This window comes from Ranitomeya imitator, chromosome 2, assembly GCF_032444005.1.
Source record: "Ranitomeya imitator isolate aRanImi1 chromosome 2, aRanImi1.pri, whole genome shotgun sequence".
NCBI lineage: Eukaryota > Metazoa > Chordata > Amphibia > Anura > Dendrobatidae > Ranitomeya > Ranitomeya imitator.
Genome location: NC_091283.1, coordinates 76729568 through 76751295, shown reverse-complemented (window position 1 = coordinate 76751295; position 21728 = coordinate 76729568).

Here is a 21728-nt window from a genome sequence, read left to right as displayed (position 1 = left end):
TCGGGCAGCATGTATCAGCTGTCAGGGATCGTGCTGTCAGGTTGGCTTTAAACAACAGGTAATATCACAAGCTGTTATTGATCTACAGACAAGAGAGTATGTACTCACCCCAACTTCTCGTATTTTGACATTCCTAATATCTTATTGATTTTCATAAGCAATAACGCACACGTTGGACCTACACCATGTGTGCAGCAATATTACTGTTGGAGACTGATCACAAGGGACTCTCAAGCAAAGTCATATACTGTAATCAGAGAAAGTGTCTCAGACACTGTGACGGACTCTTGGTTGTCATTGTATTAACATAAGTTATCTGTAAATATGTTAATAGTCCCCTGGGCACAAATCCAGTTTTAATATTATTTGTATTATATTTTATTACTTTATTGTTGGTGATGATGATCATAAGAAGAATTTTATGGAATAACAACATATGAAAACTGATGCTTTTAGCACTTTATAGGGGATACATGTGCAGCGCCCCAGAGACCTGGTCGTTGCAGTAGCGTCGCTCATCCACTAAGGGGAGTGTGGGTACGTCTGATGGCACTAAAGGAGTTCACCTGACCAGGTATCACAAGCACACATTACACTTCACACTCCGGCCACTAGGGGGAGCAAAAGGTTTTATTTATTAGGCCACTCCTCACACTGGTAAAACTTGGGGTTGGATAGGAAGTTAGGCAGAAGCTGGCTGGGTTTTGCCCAGGCAACATCCCGTGGCAGGGGGTGTTGCGGGGAAGATTCAGAGGGGTCCCTGTCAGGCGTGGGAACCTGGCAGTGACTTAGCGACAAGGACAGATCATTACAGAGCCGCGCCTTGCGGCGGCATCTGTTATGATACGGTGGTCTAGGAGCAACATGGAACGAGCTCTGAAGGAAGTGGTAACTGTACTGACCGCAGTCCCTAAGCTCAACACAACACTAGAAGTAGCCGTGGAATGCTCCTAACTCTCCCTAGGCATCTCGACACAGCCTAAGAGCTAACTACCCCTAAAAAAAGAAGCAGGAAAGCTATCTTGCCTCAGAGAAAATCCCCAAAGGATAGATTAGCCCCCCACAAATAATGACTGTGAGTGGAGAGGGAAAAGACATACACAGAATAAAACCAGGATGAGCACAGGAGGCCGTCTAGCTAAATAGATAGGACAGGATGGAATACTGTGCGGTCAGTATAAAACACTACAAAAATCCACGCAGAGTTTACAAAAAATCTCCACACCTGACTAAAGGTGTGGAGGGCAAATCTGCCTCCCAGAGCTTCCAGCAAGACAGAATTAATTCACACTGATAAGCTGGACAAACAAAGAAAGCACAGAATGGATAAGTCCACAATCTATGGACAGAAAAGAGCAAGCAAAAACTTAGCTTTGCAGATCTGGTCAGGATAACAGGGAACTCCAAAGAGATGTGAATCCAACCAGGAACCATTTACAAGTGGCACTGGCTGAAGAAAGAGCCAGGCCTAAATAGCCGAGCAGAAGAGACGATAAGTGGAGGCAGCTGATGACAGCTAACTCCAAGGAGCAGCCATACCACTAGAAACCACAAGAGGGAGCCCAAGAGCAGAACTCCCAAAAGTGCCACTTACAACCACCGGAGGGAGCCCAAGAGCGGAATTCACAACAGTACCCCCCCCCCCTTGAGGAGGGGTCACCGAACCCTCACCAGAGCCCCCAGGCCGATCAGGACGAGCCAAGTGAAAAGCACAAACCAAATCGGTGGCATGGACATTGGAGGCAACAACCCAAGAATTATCCTCCTGGCCATAACCCTTCCACTTGACAAGATATTGAAGCCTCCGCCTCGAAAAACGAGAATCCAAAATCTTCTCAACCTCATATTCCAACTCTCCCTCAACCAACACCGGGGCAGGAGTGTCAACCGAGGGAACAACGGGCACCACATATCTCCGCAACAAAGATCTATGGAAAACATTATGAATGGCAAAAGAGGCTGGAAGAGCCAACCGAAAAGACACCGGATTAATAATTTCAGAAATTTTATAAGGACCAATAAACCGAGGCTTAAACTTAGGAGAAGAAACCTTCATAGGAACATGACGAGAAGACAACCAAACCAAATCCCCCACATGAAGTCGGGGACCAACACACCGACGGCGGTTAGCAAAACGTTGAGCCCTTTCCTGAGACAACGTCAAATTGTCCACCACATGAGTCCAAATCTGCTGCAGCCTGTCCACCACAGAATTAACACCAGGACAATCAGAAGGCTCAACCTGCCCAGAAGAAAAACGAGGATGAAAACCAAAATTACAAAAGAAAGGTGAAACCAAAGTAGCCGAACTAGCCCGATTATTAAGGGCAAACTCAGCCAATGGCAAGAAAGACACCCAATCATCCTGATCAGCAGACACAAAGCATCTCAAATAGGTCTCCAAGGTCTGATTAGTTCGCTCAGTTTGGCCATTAGTCTGAGGATGAAACGCCGAAGAAAAAGACAAATCAATGCCCATCCTAGCACAAAAGGCCCGCCAAAATCTAGAGACAAACTGAGAACCTCTGTCAGACACAATATTCTCCGGAATGCCATGCAAACGAACCACATGCTGAAAAAATACTGGAACCAGATCTGAGGAGGAAGGCAACTTAGGCAAAGGTACCAGATGGACCATTTTAGAGAACCGGTCACAAACAACCCAGATAACAGACATCTTCTGGGAAACAGGAAGATCCAAAATAAAATCCATGGAAATATGCGTCCAGGGCCTCTCAGGGACCGGCAAAGGCAAAAGCAACCCACTAGCGCAGGAACAGCAAGGCTTGGCCCGGGCGCAAGTCCCACAGGACTGCACAAAAGCACGCACATCGTGCGACAAGGAAGGCCACCAAAAGGACCTAGCAATCAAATCTCTGGTACCAAAAATCCCAGGATGACAAGCCAACACTGAATAATGAACCTCAGAAATTACCGTACTTGTCCATCTATCAGGAACAAACAGCTTCCCCACTGGACAGCGGTCCGGCCTATCAGCCTGAAATTCCTGAAGCACCCGCCGCAAATCAGGGGAGATAGCAGAAAGAATCACCCCCTCCTTAAGAATGCCAACCGGCTCAAGGACTCCAGGAGAATCAGGCGAAAAACTCCTAGAGAGGGCATCAGCCTTAACATTCTTAGATCCCGGAAGATACGAGACCACAAAATCAAAACGGGAGAAAAACAGGGACCATCGAGCCTGTCTAGGATTCAGCCGCTTGGCCGACTCGAGGTAAATCAGATTCTTATGATCGGTCAGGACCACAACACGGTGTTTAGCTCACTCAAGCATATGTCGCCACTCCTCAAACGCCCACTTCATAGCCAACAACTCCCGATTGCCGACATCATAATTGCGTTCCGCAGGCGAAAACTTTCGGAAAAAAAAGCACACGGTTTCATCAAAGAACCATCAGACTCCCTCTGAGACAAAACGGCCCCTGCCCCATTCTCAGAAGTGTCGACCTCAACCTGAAAAGGAAGAGAAACATCCGGCTGACGCAACACAGGGGCAGAAGTAAATCGGCGTTTAAGCTCCTGAAAGGCCTCAACAGCCTCAGAGGACCAATTCGTCACATCAGCGCCTTTCTTCGTCAAATCAGTAAGGGGCTTAACCACACTGGAAAAGTTGGCAATGAAACGGCGATAGAAATTAGCAAAGCCCAAAAATTTTTGAAGACCCTTCACAGATGTGGGTTGGATCCAGTCATGAATAGCTTGGACCTTAACAGGATCCATTTCTGTAGACGAGCGAGAAGAAATAAAGCCCAAAAAAGAGACCTTCTGAACTCCGAATAGGCACTTAGACCCCTTCACAAATAAAGCATTATCACGAAGGATCTGGAACACCATCCTGACCTGCTTCACATGAGACTCCCAATCATCGGAAAAAATCAAAATATCATCCAAATATATGACCATGAATTTATCAAGATAATTGCGGAAAATATCATGCATGAATGACTGGAACACAGATGGAGCATTAGAGAGCCCAAATGGCATCACAAGGTATTCAAAATGGCCTTCGGGCATATTAAATGCAGTTTTCCATTCGTCACCCTGTTTAATACGAACAAGATTAGATGCATCTTGGAGGTCAATCTTAGTAAACCAACTAGCCCCCTTAATCTGAGCAAACAAATCAGTAAGCAAAGGCAAGGGGTATTGGAATTTGACCGTGATCTTATTAAGAAGACGATAATCAATACAGGGTCTCAAGGAGCCATCCTTCTTAGCAGCAAAAAAGAAACCCCCTCCCAATGGTGACGAAGAGGGCCGAATATGCCCCTTCTCCAAAGACTCCTTAACATAACTCCGCATGGCGGCATGCTCTGGCACAGACAGATTGAAAAGTCGGCCCTTAGGGAACTTGCAACCAGGAATCAAGTTAATAGCACAATCACAGTCCCTGTGCGGAGGAAGGGAACTGGACTTGGGCTCATCAAATACATCCTGGAAATCCGACAAAAACTCAGGGACCTCAGAAGAGGGGGAAGAGGAAATTGACATCAAAGGAACGTCACTATGTACTCCTCGACAACCCCAACTAGTCACCGACATAGTTTTCCAATCCAGCACCGGATTATGTTCCTGTAACCATGGAAATCCCAGTACAACAACATCATGCAGGTTATGCAACACCAGAAAACGGCAATCTTCCTGATGTGCAGGAGCCATGTACATAGTCATCTGTGTCCAGTACTGAGGTTTATCCTTGGCCAAGGGTGTAGCATCAATACCCCTCAAAGGAATAGGGCTCTGCAAAGGCTGCAAGGAAAAACCACAGTGCCTGGCGAATTCTAAGTCCATTAAGTTCAGGGCAGCGCCTGAATCCACAAATGCTATGACAGAAAAGGACGACAATGAGCAAATCAGGGTCACAGATAAGAGAAATTTAGGCTGTATAGTACTAATGGTAACAGACCTAGCGACTCTCTTAGTACGCTTAGGGCAATCAGAGATAACATGAGCCGAATCACCACAGTAAAAACACAGCCTATTCTGACGTCTGAATTCCTGCCGTTCTATTCTAGTCAAAATCCTATCACATTGCATAGAGTCAGGACTTTGCTCAGAGGATACTGCCATATGGTGCACAGCTTTGCGCTCGCGCAGACGCCGATCAATCTGAATGGCTAGAGACATAGATTCGCTCAAACCGGCAGGCGTAGGAAAGCCCATCATAACATCTTTAAGGGTTTCAGAAAGACCTTTTCTGAAAATAGCAGCCAGAGCCTCTTCATTCCATTTAGTGAGCACAGACCATTTTCTAAATTTCTGGCAGTATAACTCTGCCGCTTCCTGACCTTGACACAAGGCCAACAGGGTTTTTTCTGCATGATCCACAGAATTAGGTTCGTCATACAATAATCCGAGCGCTTGAACAAATGCATCTATATTCAATAATGCCGGATCCCCTGTTTCAAGAGACAAAGCCCAGTCTTGAGGGTCACCACGCAGCAAGGATATGATGATTTTTACTTGCTGAATGGGACCAGAAGAACGGGGTTTCAAAGCAAAAAACTATTTGTAGTTATTTTTAAAGTTCAAAAACTTGGATCTGTCCCCAAAAAGCAAATCAGGAGTAGGAATTCTAGGCTCTAAAGCCGGAGTCTGGACAACATAGTCCTGGATACTCTGTACTCTTGCAGCAAGTTGAGCCACGCGAGAAAACAAACCCTGAACATCCATGCCAAAGCATATATCCTGAACCACCCAGATATCAAGAGGAAAAAAAGACAAACCAGAGCACAGAAAAAAAAATGGTTCAGAACATTCTTTTCCTTCTTTTGAGATGCATTTAATTCATTTTTGGCCACTTGTACTGTTATGATACGGTGGTCTAGGAGCAACATGGAACGAGCTCTGAAGGAAGTGGTAACTGTACTGACCGCAGTCCCTAAGCTCAACACAACACTAGAAGTAGCCGTGGAATGCTCCTAACTCTCCCTAGGCATCTCGTCACAGCCTAAGAGCTAACTACCCCTAAAGAAAGAAGCAGGAAAGCTATCTTGCCTCAGAGAAAATCCCCAAAGGATAGATTAGCCCCCCACAAATAATGACTGTGAGTGGAGAGGGAAAAGACGTACACAGAATGAAACCAGGATGAGCACAGGAGGCCAGTCTAGCTAAATAGATAGGACAGGATGGAATACTGTGCGGTCAGTATAAAACACTACAAAAATCCACGCAGAGTTTACAAAAAATCTCCACACCTGACTAAAGGTGTGGAGGGCAAATCTGCCTCCCAGACCTTCCAGCAAGACAGAATTAATTCACACTGATAAGCTGTACAAACAAAGAAAGCACAGAATGGATAAGTCCACAATCTATGGACAGAAAAGAGCAAGCAAAAACTTAGCTTTGCAGAACTGGTCAGGATAACAGGGAACTCCAAAGAGATGTGAATCCAACCAGGAACCATTTACAAGTGGCACTGGCTGAAGAAAGAGCCAGGCCTAAATTGCCGAGCAGAAGAGACGATAAGTGGAGGCAGCTGATGACAGCTAACTCCAAGGAGCAGCCATACCACTAGAAACCACAAGAGGGAGCCCAAGAGCAGTACTCCCAAAAGTGCCACTTACAACCACCGGAGGGAGCCCAAGAGCGGAATTCACAACAGGCATCTAAAGAAAGGACACGAAGCAAAGGATATTGTGGACAGTGAGAAACGAGATCAAGCACAAAGGAGAGCCAGTAGGAGTCGTGCCCCGAGAACGGCAACATCCTACTGAGGCGCGTAGCCGGTGACCGGAACACTGAGGAAGTAACTGACTCTATGCCTTACTTCAAATACCGCAGGACAGTTAATTATAGGTTGGCTGTCTACCATACATCACCTAAGCAGACATAGGGGGCAAGCGTGGAGAGGGGCATCTCTAGGGTCCCAGAATAGCTCCGAGACTTCCCGTCAAATGGGTGCGTCCTAGCTATAACAAACTTGAGGGACGGAGAATAAAAAGAACGAGAAAGAATGAGAACAGAAGTTGTGAGGACTATCCCGAATGCTCAGCAGGGAAGCACTACAACACACAGGCGCTAGTGGTAGGCAACAATTTCCACCTGCAAAGGGAACTCTGGATGTGCCTTCGGACCGGCCGGTCTTAGACAGCCCTGTTGATAGTGCTCTGGATTGAGGATCCTGAAGTCACCAGTAAAGAGGTAAAGAGACTGCAACCCTGTGTCTTCGTTATTGACTGTACCTCACACCATCGCCACCTACACCACTGGGAAGCCCTGGGGACTCACTTCACCTGTGGGAAGGTATACCATCTAGCTGCCATCACATCACCCCAGTGGACCCCGAGCAGCGTCGGTCGACCTGACCGAATACCACAGGTAGCGTCACAAACACCTAACAACTTCCTTCACCCTTTTATTGGACGCCCCTTAGCAGGGTCACGGACCAGATACAGCCACTGTGACAACCCCAGAACTGAGACGGAGAGGACTGGTACCGAGTAACCCGTGGCCCTGCGTCTGGGGGCGCTCTACATGTAATGGGTATTCCCATCTCCAAGATCCTATCCTAATATGTACTAGATGCAATAATAATAATATTAGCAAATGGCTAAAACTGTAGTATAGTTCTTCTGATTTGCTATGTTGCTTACCTCATGTGCAGGGCATTGTAGTAGCTTACATATCCATGATTACGAACACTAACAGCTAAGTAACTGTCACTATATGATGTGTTGTAATCATGAAGATACTGAAATGCCCTGCACATGGGGTAAGGACATAGCGAATCAGAAGAACTATACTACATTTCTAATTGGAGGTATTTGCTAATATTATTATTATTATTTCACCTACTACATATTCCAATAGACATCAATTCTAGTTGGCACTCAGTCCATGGTGCTTGTGTCTAGGATTGGCATCCCAATTCAAATAACATATGAAGACCGGCACTCACTTGTAAATTTGCAGAATTTATGGAATTTATTCCATGCTCTTCAGAAGACAAGCATGTAAGTGAGGAATATATTCTGCAAATTCTGCAAACTTACAAGTGAGGTCCGGTCTTCCTATGTTACCTACTACATGTTGGGATAGGATCTTGATGATTGGAATACCCCTTTAAGTAAGTGGCAAAGGGTAAATTGAGCTTCCATTGTTACGTTAATTAAAGTATAAATGTGTGATAACAGAAATACGCTTTTGAGCACTTAAGATAAATGTTCACCACCAGACTTGCGGTTGTAAATGACCACCGATCAGGTACTCCTTTGACGATCGGTGGCCGTTTGTTTACACGGGCCGACCACAGTCAATATACATACACAGCATAGCATACATAGCATACAGACTGTGAGCCCTCGCGGGCAGGGTCCTCCCTCCTTATGTACCCGTGTGCCTTGTTACTTGCTCATGTTTAATGTATTTGTCTATATTTGCCCCGTATTCACATGTAAAGCGCCATGGAATAAATGGCGCTATAAAAATGTATAATAATAAATAATAATAATAGCGACCATTAATAGATAGAGTTAGAGGTGGCCATGTGTTCTGATTACACAAGACAATGTGCTGCCAAGAATTATGCTTTTCTAAGCAAACCAAAAAATCATTTCACCCGACGAACAAACACTCGTTCGTCATGTGATCGGCGGCCTCTTTACACTGCATGAATATTGGGAAATAAGAATTCCTCACTCCCGATAATCGTGCAGTATAAAGATACCCTAAGAGCTGGGTTTCTTTGGCTTTTACCATGATTAAATGATGTATTTAATCCAAACCAATGCACATCGCTGGGCTGTACCCTCGTATTACTGAGTCAGATGACCCTCCTCTATAAATATGCATTACTGCAGAGGTGGACATTATCTTCACATGGAAAATTCTTTTCAAAAGGAGTTCCTCATTGTAATTATTGATGAGTTTTTCTGATTCCATAACTCTTTACTTCTAGCAGTGTAACCGTGTTCTGCCCATTGATTATACCAATAGAGACTGTGGACTGATCTCTGCTCTTTTTAAAAAAATCCATATATCAAGCCTACTGAGGAACTAAATGGATGGGGAAACGCGTTGAGGAAAAGGCACTTATCAGCGATAAGTTCCCTATTTCTTTTACACCATTAATGTTATCTGCATTCCCTGAGCCTCTGAAATGGCTTGTATATTATGACTTGTTATTGTATACTAGATGGTGGCCCGATTCTAACGGGTATTCTAGAATATGTATGTAGTTTATTTATGAAGTTTTCAGAATAATGCAATTTATACACAGGATTCGGCCGGCCTGCCACGACCAATTAGCGAAGCGTGGTTCAAATTCTGCACCAATTCGTGGGCGGACTTCACCTGTCGCTGATTGTTCGCGGCCAGGCGTGACCAATCAGTGAAGCCAAGGCCGGCTCCAGGTTTTTGAGGGCCCTGTGTGAAAGAGTCTCAGTGGGCCCTCCTCTTTTACACATACCACGATTCATGATGCATAGATACAGCAGAGAAATATAGCACAGCCAAGTAGCGTATAACACAGCCCACTTAGTATATAACACAGCCCACATAGTATATAGCACAGCCATGTAGTATGTTATGAAAGGTAATTCAGTACCACAATGAACATAGAGGTCAGCGCACATACAGTGACCTGGCAATAACCCAAAAAACAAGAACGAGCTCTGAAACGTGGGAACTCTGTTGACCGTAATCCCTAATCCTCTCCAAACCACACTAAAGGCAGCCGTGGATTGCGCCTAACGCTCCCTATGCAACTCGGCACGGCTTGAGAAACTAGCTAGCCTGAAGATAGAAAATAAGCCTACCTTGCCTCAGAGAAATACCCCAAAGGAAAAGGCAGCCTCCACATATAATGAATGTGAGTTAAGATGAAAAGACAAACGTAGAGATGAAATAGATTTAGCAAAGTGAGGCCCAACTTTCTGAACAGAGCGAGGATAGGAAAGGTAACTTTGCGGTCAACGCATAACCCTACAAAAACCACGCAAAGGGGGCAAAAAGACCCTCCGTACCGAACTAACAGCACGGAGGTACACCCTCTGCGTCCCAGAGCTTCCAGCAAGCAGAAAAAAACAAATTGACAAGCTGGACAGAAAAAAAACAGCAAACAAATAGCAAAGAGGAACTTAGCTATACAGAGCAGCAGGCCACAGGAACGATCCAGGAGGAAACAGGTCCAATACTAGAACATTGACTGGAGGCCAGGATCAAAGCACTAGGTGGAGTTAAATAGAGCAGCACCTAATGACTTCACCACATCACCTGAGGAAGGAAACTCAGAAGCCGCAGTACCACTTTCCTCCACCAACGGAAGCTCACAGAGAGAACCAGCCGAAGTACCACTTGTGACCACAGGAGGGAGCTCTGCCACAGAATTCACAACAGTACCCCCCCCTTCCTTGAGGAGGGGTCACCGAACCCTCACCAGAGCTCCCAGGACGACCAGGATGAGCCATATGAAAGGCACGAACAAGATCGGAAGCATGGACATCGGAGGCAAAGACCCAGGAATTATCTTCCTGAGCATAACCCTTCCACTTAACCAGATACTGGAGTTTCCGCCTTGAAACACGAGAATCCAAAATCTTCTCCACAATATACTCCAACTCCCCCTCCACCAAAACCGGGGCAGGAGGATCAACAGATGGAACCATAGGTGCCACGTATCTCCGAAACAATGACCTATGGAATACGTTATGTATGGAAAAAGAATCTGGAAGGGTCAGACGAAAAGACACAGGATTAAGAACCTCAGAAACCCTATACGGACCAATAAAACGAGGTTTAAACTTAGGAGAGGAAACCTTCATAGGAATATGACGAGAAGATAACCAAACCAAGTCCCCAACCCGAAGTCGGGGACCCACACAGCATCTGTGATTAGCGAAACGTTGAGCCTTCTCCTGGGACAAAGTCAAATTGTCCACTACATGAGTCCAAATCTGCTGCAACCTGTCCACCACAGTATCCACACCAGGACAGTCCGAAGACTCAACCTGCCCTGAAGAGAAACGAGGATGGAACCCAGAGTTGCAGAAAAACGGTGAAACCAAGGTAGCCGAGCTGGCCCGATTATTAAGGGCGAACTCAGCCAAAGGCAAAAAGGACACCCAGTCATCCTGATCAGCAGAAACAAAGCATCTCAGATATGTTTCCAAGGTCTGATTGGTTCGTTCGGTCTGGCCATTAGTCTGAGGATGGAAAGCCGAGGAAAAAGACAAGTCAATGCCCATCCTACCACAAAAGGCTCGCCAAAACCTCGAAACAAACTGGGAACCTCTGTCAAAAACGATATTCTCTGGAATGCCATGTAAACGAACCACATGCTGGAAAAACAATGGCACCAAATCAGAGGAGGAAGGCAATTTAGACAAGGGTACCAAATGGACCATCTTAGAGAAGCGATCACAGACCACCCAAATGACTGACATCTGAAATAAAATCCATAGAGATGTGTCCAAGGCCTCTTCGGGACCGGCAAGGGCAAAAGCAACCCACTGGCACGAGAACAGCAGGGCTTAGCCCGAGCACAAATCCCACAGGACTGCACAAAAGTACGCACATCCCGCGACAGAGATGGCCACCAAAAGGATCTAGCCACTAACTCTCTGGTACCAAAGATTCCAGGATGACCAGCCAACACCGAACAATGAACCTCAGAGATAACTTTATTCGTCCACCTATCAGGGACAAACAGTTTCTCCGCTGGGCAACGATCAGGTTTATTAGCATGAAATTTTTGCAGCACCCGCCGCAAATCAGGGGAGATGGCAGACACAATTACTCCCTCTTTGAGGATACCCGCCGGCTCAGATACACCCGGAGAGTCGGGCACAAAACTCCTAGACAGAGCATCCGCCTTCACATTTTTAGAGCCCGGAAGGTATGAAATCACAAAGTCAAAACGGGCAAAAAACAACGACCAACGAGCTTGTCTAGGATTCAACCGCTTGGCGGACTCGAGATAAGTCAAGTTCTTATGATCAGTCAAGACCACCACGCGATGCTTAGCTCCTTCAAGCCAATGACGACACTCCTTGAATGCCCACTTCATGGCCAGCAACTCTCGATTGCCCACATCATAATTTCGCTCAGCAGGCGAAAACGTCCTGGAAAAGAAGGCGCATGGTTTCATCACCGAGCAATCAGAACTTCTCTGCGACAAAACAGCCCCTGCTCCAATCTCAGAAGCATCAACCTCGACCTGGAACGGAAGCGAAACATCTGGTTGACACAACACAGGGGCAGAAGAAAAACGACGCTTCAACTCTTGAAAAGCTTCCACCGCAGCAGAAGACCAATTGACCAAATCAGCACCTTTCTTGGTCAAATCGGTCAATGGTTTAGCAATACTAGAAAAATTGCAGATGAAGCGACAATAAAAATTAGCAAAGCCCAGGAACTTTTGCAGACTATTCAGAGATGTCGGCTGAGTCCAATTATGGATGGCTTGGACCTTAACAGGATCCATCTCGATAGTAGAAGGGGAAAAGATGAACCCCAAAAATGAAACCTTCTGAACACCAAAGAGACACTTTGATCCCTTCACAAACAAAGAATTAGCACGCAGGACCTGAAACACCGTTCTGACCTGCTTCACATGAGACTCCCAATCATCCGAGAAGATCAAAATGTCATCTAAGTACACAATCAGGAATTTATCCAAGTACTCTCGGAAGATATCATGCATAAAGGACTGAAACACTGATGGAGCATTGGCAAGTCCGAATGGCATTACTAGATACTCAAAATGGCCCTCGGGCGTATTAAATGCAGTTTTCCACTCATCGCCTCGCTTAATACGCACAAGATTATACGCACCACGAAGATCTATCTTGGTGAACCAACTAGCCCCCTTAATCCGAGCAAACAAATCAGATAACAATGGCAAGGGGTACTGAAATTTAACCGTGATCTTATTTAGAAGGCGGTAATCTATACAAGATCTCAGTGAACCATCCTTCTTGGCTACAAAAAAGAACCCTGCTCCCAATGGCGACGATGACGGGCGAATATGCCCCTTCTCCAAAGACTCCTTCACATAACTCCGCATAGCGGCGTGCTCAGGCACAGATAAATTAAACAGTCGACCTTTTGGGAATTTAATACCAGGAATCAAATCAATAGCACAATCACAATCCCTATGCGGAGGTAGGGTATCGGACTTGGGCTCATCAAATAAATCCCGGTAATCAGACAAGAACTCAGGAACCTCAGAAGGGGTGGATGACGAAATAGTCAGAAATGGGACATCACCATGTGCCCCCTGACAACCCCAGCTGGACACAGACATGGATTTCCAATCTAAAACTGGATTATGGACTTGTAGCCATGGCAACCCCAACACGACCACATCATGCAGATTATGCAACACCAGAAAGCGAATAACCTCCTGATGTGCAGGAGCCATGCACATGGTCAGCTGGGTCCAGTACTGAGGCTTATTCTTGGCCAAAGGCGTAGCATCAATTCCTCTCAATGGAATAGGACACTGCAAGGGCTCCAAGAAAAACCCACAACACCTAGCATACTCCAAGTCCATCAAATTCAGAGCAGCGCCTGAGTCCACAAATGCCATGACAGAAAATGATGACAAAGAGCAGATCAAGGTAACAGACAGAAGAAATTTTGACTGTACCATACCAATGGTGGCAGACCTAGCGAACCGCTTAGTGCGCTTAGGACAATCAGAGATAGCATGAGTGGAATCACCACAGTAGAAACACAGCCCATTCAGACGTCTGTGTTCTTGCCGTTCAACTCTGGTCAGAGTCCTATCGCACTGCATAGGCTCAGGTTTAAGCTCAGGTAATACCGCCAAATGGTGCACAGATTTACGCTCACGCAAGCGTCGACCGATCTGAATGGCCAAAGACATAGACTCATTCAGACCAGCAGGCATGGGAAATCCCACCATGACATCCTTAAGGGCTTCAGAGAGACCTTTTCTGAAAATAGCTGCGAGCGCACCTTCATTCCACTGAGTGAGTACGGACCACTTTCTAAATTTCTGACAATATACCTCTATTTCATCCTGACCCTGACACAGAGCCAGCAAATTCTTCTCTGCCTGATCCACAGAATTAGGCTCATCGTACAGCAATCCGAGCGCCAGGAAAAATGCATCGATATTACTTAATGCAGGATCCCCTGGCGCAAGGGAAAATGCCCAGTCCTGAGGATCGCCACGCAAAAAAGAAATAACGATCCTAACTTGTTGAACTGGGTCACCAGAGGAGCGAGGTTTCAAAGCCAGAAATAGTTTACAATTATTTTTTCAGAAATTTAGTTCTATCTCCAAAAAACAAATCAGGAATAGGGATTCTCGGTTCTAACATAGAATTCTGAACCACAAAGTCTTGAATACTTTGCACTCTTGCCGTGAGCTGATCCACACATGAAGACAGACCTTTAATGTCCATTGCTACACCTGTGTCCTGAACCACCCAAATGTCTAGGGGAAAAAAAAGGCAAAACACAGTGCAAAGAAAAAAAAATGGTCTCAGAACTTCTTTTTTCCCTCTATTGAGAATCATTAGTACTTTTGGCCTCCAGTACTGTTATGAAAGGTAATTCAGTACCACAATGAACATAGAGGTCAGCGCACATACAGTGACCTGGCAATAACCCAAAAAACAAGAACGAGCTCTGAGACGTGGGAACTCTGTTGACCGCAATCCCTAATCCTCTCCAAACCACACTAAAGGCAGCCGTGGATTGCGCCTAACGCTCCCTATGCAACTCGGCACGGCCTGAGAAACTAGCTAGCCTGAAGATAGAAAATAAGCCTACCTTGCCTCAGAGAAATACCCCAAAGGAAAACGCAGCCCCCACATATAATGACTGTGAGTTAAGATGAAAAGACAAACATAGAGATGAAATAGATTTAGCAAAGTGAGGCCCAACTTTCTGAACAGATAGGAAAGGTAACTTTGCGGTCAACACAAAACCCTACAAAAACCACGCAAAGGGGGCAAAAAGACCCTCCGTACCGAACTAACGGCACGGAGGTACACCCTCTGCGTCCCAGAGCTTCCAGCAAGCAGAAAAAAACAAATTGACAAGCTGGACAGAAAAAAAACAGCAAACAAATAGCAAAGAGGAACTTAGCTATGCAGAGCAGCAGGCCACAGGAACGATCCAGGAGGAAACAGGTCCAATACTAGAACATTGACTGGAGGCCAGGATCAAAGCACTAGGTGGAGTTAAATAGAGCAGCACCTAATGACTTCACCACATCACCTGAGGAAGGAAACTCAGAAGCCGCAGTACCACTTTCCTCCACCAACGGAAGCTCACAGAGAGAACCAGCCGAAGTACCACTTGTGACCACAGGAGGGAGCTCTGCCACAGAATTCACAACAGTAGTATATAGCACAGCCACGTAGTATATAACACAACCACATAGTATATTGCCCAGCCACGTAGTATATAGCACAGCCCAGGTTTTTGAGTGCCCCAGGCGAAAGAGTCTCAGTGGGCCCTCCTCTTTAACACATGCCACGATTCATGATGCACAGATACAGCAGAGAAGTATAGCACAGCCAAGTAGAATATAACACAGCCAACGTAGTATATAGCACAGCCACGTAGTATATAGCACAGCCACGTAGTATATAACACAGCCACGTAGTATATAGCATAGACACGTAGTATATTGCCCAGCCACATAGTAAATAGCACAGACATGTAGTATATTGCCCAGCCACATAGTATATTGCCCAGCCACTTAGTATATAGCACAGCCACGTAGTATATTGCCCAGCCACGTAGTATATTGCCCAGCCACGTAGTATATTGCCCAGCCACGTAATATATTGCACAGTCATGTCGCATATAGCACAGCCACGTAGTATATAGCACAGAGACGTAGTATATAACACTGCCCATGCAGTATATAACCCAGGCCACGTACTATAGAGCACAACAATGTAGTATATTGCCCAGCCACGTAATATATACCACAGCCATTTTAATATATAGCACAGCCCACATAGTATATAGCACAGAGACGTAGTATATAACACAGCCCATGCAGTATCTAACACAGCCCACGTAGTATATAGCAATGTGGGCACCATATCCCTGTTAAAATAAGAATTAAAATAAAAAATAGTTATATACTCACCCTCCGCAGCCCCCCGGATCCAGCCGAGGCGTTTACCGATGCTCCTCATGACGCTTCGGTCCCAAGAGTGCATTGCGGTCTCACGAGATGATGATGTAGCGGTCTCGCGAGACCGCAATGCATGGACCGGTCACCGGAGCATCACGAGGAGCGGGAAAGGCCTGGGCTGGATCCTGGGGGCCGACAGAAGGTGAGTATATAATGATTTTTAATTTTTTTTAATTATTTTTAACATTAGATCTTTTTACTATTGATGTTGCATAGGCAGCATCAATAGTAAATAGTTGGTCACACAGGGTTAATAGCAGCGTTAATGGAGTGCGTTACACCGCGGCATAACGTGGTCCGTTAACGCTGCCATTAACCCTGTGTGAGCGCTGACTGGAGGGGAATATGGAGCGGGCACTTAGGCAGGGGAGTAGGGAGCGACCATTTTGCCGCCGGACTGTGCCCGTCGCTGATTGGTCGTGGCCCTTTTTGCCGCGACCAATCAGCGACTTGGGATTTCCGTGACAGACAGACAGAAAGACGGAAGTGACCCTTAGACAATTATATAGTAGATTGGCTGTTTCCATGAGGGTCAGCAACCTCATCATTATGGGATCTTTAGTATGATACGTTTGTTGTATCATCTCTTTCATTCAACAGGGTAAGAGAGGTAGAGCCGTCAACTAGCGGGGGCACCAATCTCGTATCTTAAAGGGTGCCAACCTCCGCAGTCAGGAATTATCAGATAGTGGATCAATTAGAGAACAAATAGGATAAATATATTTTTGATCTATTTTATTTTAGGATATTATTAACGTCACGCTCAAACTCCCTACCCATACTACCTGTACTGTTTACACCTCTACAGCTAGTCCACCATTTTTTGATTATCATATTTGGGGTCATCTCTTTGAGCTTAATTGTTCCGGCACCAGTTGTCCTCATATGGGACAGTATCTCCAATATACACTTTATTAGATATGCTGGACTGTTATAATAGTATAATTTTTTCATCCTTTTAACCTCTCCTATATATTCACCCCTTTCCATCCAGATATAAAAGAACCATATAGGGTGAGAGAGGGAGAGCTGCCGGTGAGCGTGGGTGCCAATCTCGTATTTTCTAGGGTGCCAACCTCCGCTGTCAGGTAGTATTATATTATGTGACAAGATAGGGAGTACTAGGGTTATCTTTGATTTAGAGTGGTAAACCATTTATTAGATCTGCATGTATTATGTTTTTGAGTGGTTCTATTCTCCTTATATAAGGACACAATGTGTACCTTAGGTGAAGACTATTTTTACTATTGTTATACTGGGATCAGGTGTCTCTTGTAGTCTTTGTACAAATAAAAAATAATTTTTAAGGGACTATATGTTCACAAACATTGCTTTACTCCCCACTCCCTTTACTTATTTAATATTTCACACGACAACACAAAGGTGACAATTATCACCCCACTTGCCACCGCACCAGGGCAAGTTGGAAGAGCGAAGCTAAGCACCAGAATTGGCACATCTTATTGATTCGCTATTTGTGGGGCGGCTGAGGACTGATGTTCTTAGCCTGGGAAGGGGTATAATTTCCCCTGGCCTAATTGCTGGCTATTAATATCAGCCCGCAGCTGTATGTTTAGAATTTGCTGGTTTGAAATTATGGGGGGACCCTATGTCATTTTTTCTGGTACCCAAACCATCAGGTACCCATCGGGTACCCAAACCAAATTTATTTTAGATGTTCGGCCAAACCCACCGGACTCAAACATCCACAGGTTTGCCCATCACTATAAGAGACTCCCAATGTACAAGTTAAAATTGGTCTCTTTCTCTTTTAAGAAGTCACACAGTAAATCTGGCATGTGAATTGAAGTAGCTCGGTTGATCAGTTTGCAGCTAAAGCAAAGCTTTCCCAGGGCAACATACATGACAAATGTAATTAGCAAACTGTTAATTTCCATCTTCCACTGGATGGAGAAATGCCACTCATTACATAATGTAACATTAAATTTAACATTGCACTAAAGTCCATTGTCACAAAAGTTTAAGCAAAGACGTCCACTTTAGTGATACTTCAGTCTCATTGTCTTATATTGGGAAAGGAACTACCAGTTCACAGACAGGACGCAGTGTGGTGTTAGCCGGCTAGTCCGGGTCACGTGGTTCAGAAGAGGATCAGTATCATGCTACAGAGAGAGGAAACAACCCGGAAGTGGACCCTCTGGGTCACGGCCCCAGAGCCCCCAAGGGCGAGCAAACCTGGTGGATGCGCCCCCTATACAGGAAGCGTTAGGAGCAGGCCCTAGGAGAATGGAACCGCAACTGCCGGAGCCAAAGGGACGACTGGGTCAAGACAAGGTAGCAGGACGAACGGGAATATGCAGGAACCAACGATAGCTGAGACGGAGAGCTGTAAAAGAAACAGAAACAGTAAATGACGGTAACCCTGAAGAAAACAGACATGGGGTAAGACCATAAGACATGGACAGAACGAGATAGGGAAAGGGTAGAAATTGGGATGGCACAGGAGTGGTATCAACCAAACAAAAGGACAACGGCACAAAGGCTGATAACAGAGAGAACAGGAAGGACGACGAAGGGACACCTAAACAAAAAGGCTTCACAGCAGCGAAGATACACAGGCGCCTTACCTGGGTAAGCGCCGGAAAGAAATACCCGGTGGGTGCCGCCATATTGGAGGCAGAGCCACCGGGTCACGACCTCCCAGAATCCCAGGTGGCGGAAGAAGTGCTACAGCGCATCCGCGAACTGCCGAAGCGCCTGGAGCCAGAGAAGCTGGGCAGAATGCGACCAGGTAGGACGTCGGGTGCGCGCCGGCCAGACAGGTAAGTATGAGCGGTTGTGACAATCAGAACTGGGAATAGGAGGAAACCGAGATCGGTGACTATCTGAACAAATGCACACAACACTACATGCATATTGTTATTGGAGTAAGGAATTTTTTTCTGTGAGTTGTTTACTTACAATATTGAGAAGATTTATTAGGCAACTTCACTCAGTTTTCTGGGTTGAAAAAAACACAAATTTTGGTACAAATTTTGTAACTTTGTTCATGTTTTGAGACATTAAAAAAATGAAGAAAAAAAACAGGTAGGGCTTAGTTGGGGGGAGTAAGGCTTCTCATAACCTGACTAATTGACTTGAATTTACATTAAAAATTACATAAATTATATTTCAAATGTAGGGATATCATGCTTTTCTGGCACAATATATAAGAAATCAATTATGGGACCAATGCCTCCTAATAAATGTATACATTTTTACTCCCCCTGCCCTATTAATTTAGGTAGTCTTCAGTAAATGTCATCCCTTGTTCCAATAGAGAAAAATTTAATTATGATGAAGTACCAGTAAAATTTCAACTTGATTATATTAACCATCAGACTATCCTGCAATATCTGCTATTTGGGGAAAGAGTGAGGGAAAATATTTTTTTCCTAAACATTTTACATGTAATCATTTTCTCAAGAGTTGTCTGGCATTTCTAAAGGCTTCTATGGGAGAATGTTGTGGGTGTGTGCTGTGACCCATGTGTGAGTCAATGTGCAGGTAGGGGAAGGAGGTGAACTTTAACCATCAAATATTTTTCAATAGTGAAATCCTGTGTAATTTGCTTCCAGCTTCTTAATAGAGATTATACTTGTCAACGCAATACTGCCTGAGATGGTAATGGTCAGTGGGGGTCCTAAACTTGGAACCCCAAATAATAATAAAAATAAAGTCCAATTCACAACTTTTTCTGTATGGGAGCTTTTCCGACCACCCACTGCAGCTCACATCTCTATGGAAGTGAATTGTACCATCTGTAGTTCCCTGTACAGTTGAGCAAGAGGAAACCCTAGATGAGGATGCAGTGCTGAACGAGGGTGTCTGCCTCTTTAATTATCCTAGAGATTTGAAATTACTTCCTAGGATTTGAAAACTCTTAATATAGTGCTGTGGGAAAAAAAATCAATGGAAAAATACCCTCCATAGGTAATGGACGGTTGAGATGGATCATCTCTACTGAATGGAAACATTATGGCAGAGGATAAAGATAGGGACTATCAAGTTGGGCTTACTTTAGTCCTTTAAAGAAGCACTTCCAATAATTGTCTATGAGCTAAACCTGTGTGTGTATGCAATGTAGCGTAAGAGTGGTGGACTGTACAGCAGCGTTCCAGAAGATACTAATTGTATCCAGTGTATCATATTGTGCGTTTTCTACATACAATGTGTTATGTGAAATGTGAACTAGGTACTGCTTTTTTAGTGTATATTGTGAATAGACTGTGATATGGTAGTGTAGAGCATACAGTAGAAATATAGATTAGGATATAGGACATCATACAGTATAAGGCAATAGGGTTAGTACATACTGTATGGATAGATACAAGTACCAGTAAAAAGGGACTTCATCCTGTTATTCAAATAGGAAACTACAGTAGCCAATGTCAAGTTCAAGTGCAGTGGGCTGCTAGTGTAGCAAGTATCTATTGTTCATGGTAGTGGGAGGCCTTATTAGAATCCCTTGCGGACATTCTAGGCAATAACCGGAGCTCAGGGCTCGGTAAAGGTACTTTGGAGAGTGCCTTATCCTCTGGCATACAGGGGACAATGGATGTGCAACCATGAGAAGGGGAAGTAATGGATCCCAGGTGGAATGTGGGACTGGATGACAAATCCCAGGGGCTGAGAGAGCCAGTGAACATGGAGATAGTCCAGGAGGAACGGAGAGAGATACTGACGGCGTGCATTTTTAAGGAAACAAGGAACGGTAAGTGTGGTGCCCAATACTGCATGTTGGTTGTTGAAACGAACCGGGTGTCCCTTGATCTATGTGCGTTGACCCAAGAAGATGGAGTCCTGTAGACGAAGGTTTGCAGCCTACAACTGACTGTGATCCACCCCACACATAATAGCACATTAGGACTAGGACACGATTTTCCGGTAGAGTGATGGGGCGATTTGGAGAAGCAGCTCGGCCATGGCTACCTCCCGCGGTCACATTACATAAGTGTGTTATCATACTTTTCCATACTTTTCACCATCTTCCCCAGTTTCCAGCGCCACTCTGGTCTCTTTCTCACTTACATACCTTCCATTCTGACTTGTTGGTTCACAGTGAGGTTTATGCGTGCGCTGGAAGTCGCCTCGTTCTGATGCTCAATAGGCTTACATTGTAAAAGTTGGAATAGAAGTCACATGACTAAGAAGAGGACCCGAGCGGTGCTTGAAACTGGGGAAGACTGCGATAGGTGAGGATATTAAAGCACTTATACTACATTATATACATATATAGAAAGAATTAGCTAATAAAAAAACATTGGGAGTACTTCTTTAAAGATGGGTCCCTGTTATGACCTGGTGGTCAGGACAATAATGGACCTGGTGGTTAAGAGCACACGGAATGACCTGATAGTTACTGATAATAAGGACGAGCTCTGGGACGTGGGAACTCTGCTGACCGCAATCCCTAATCCTATCACGCACACTAGAAATAGCCGTGGATTGCTCCTAACGCTCCCTATGCAACTCGGCACAGCCTAAGGAACTAGCTAGCCCTGAAGATAGAAAAATAAAGCCTACCTTGCCTCAGAGAAATTCCCCAAAGGAAAAGGCAGCCCCCCACATATAATGACTG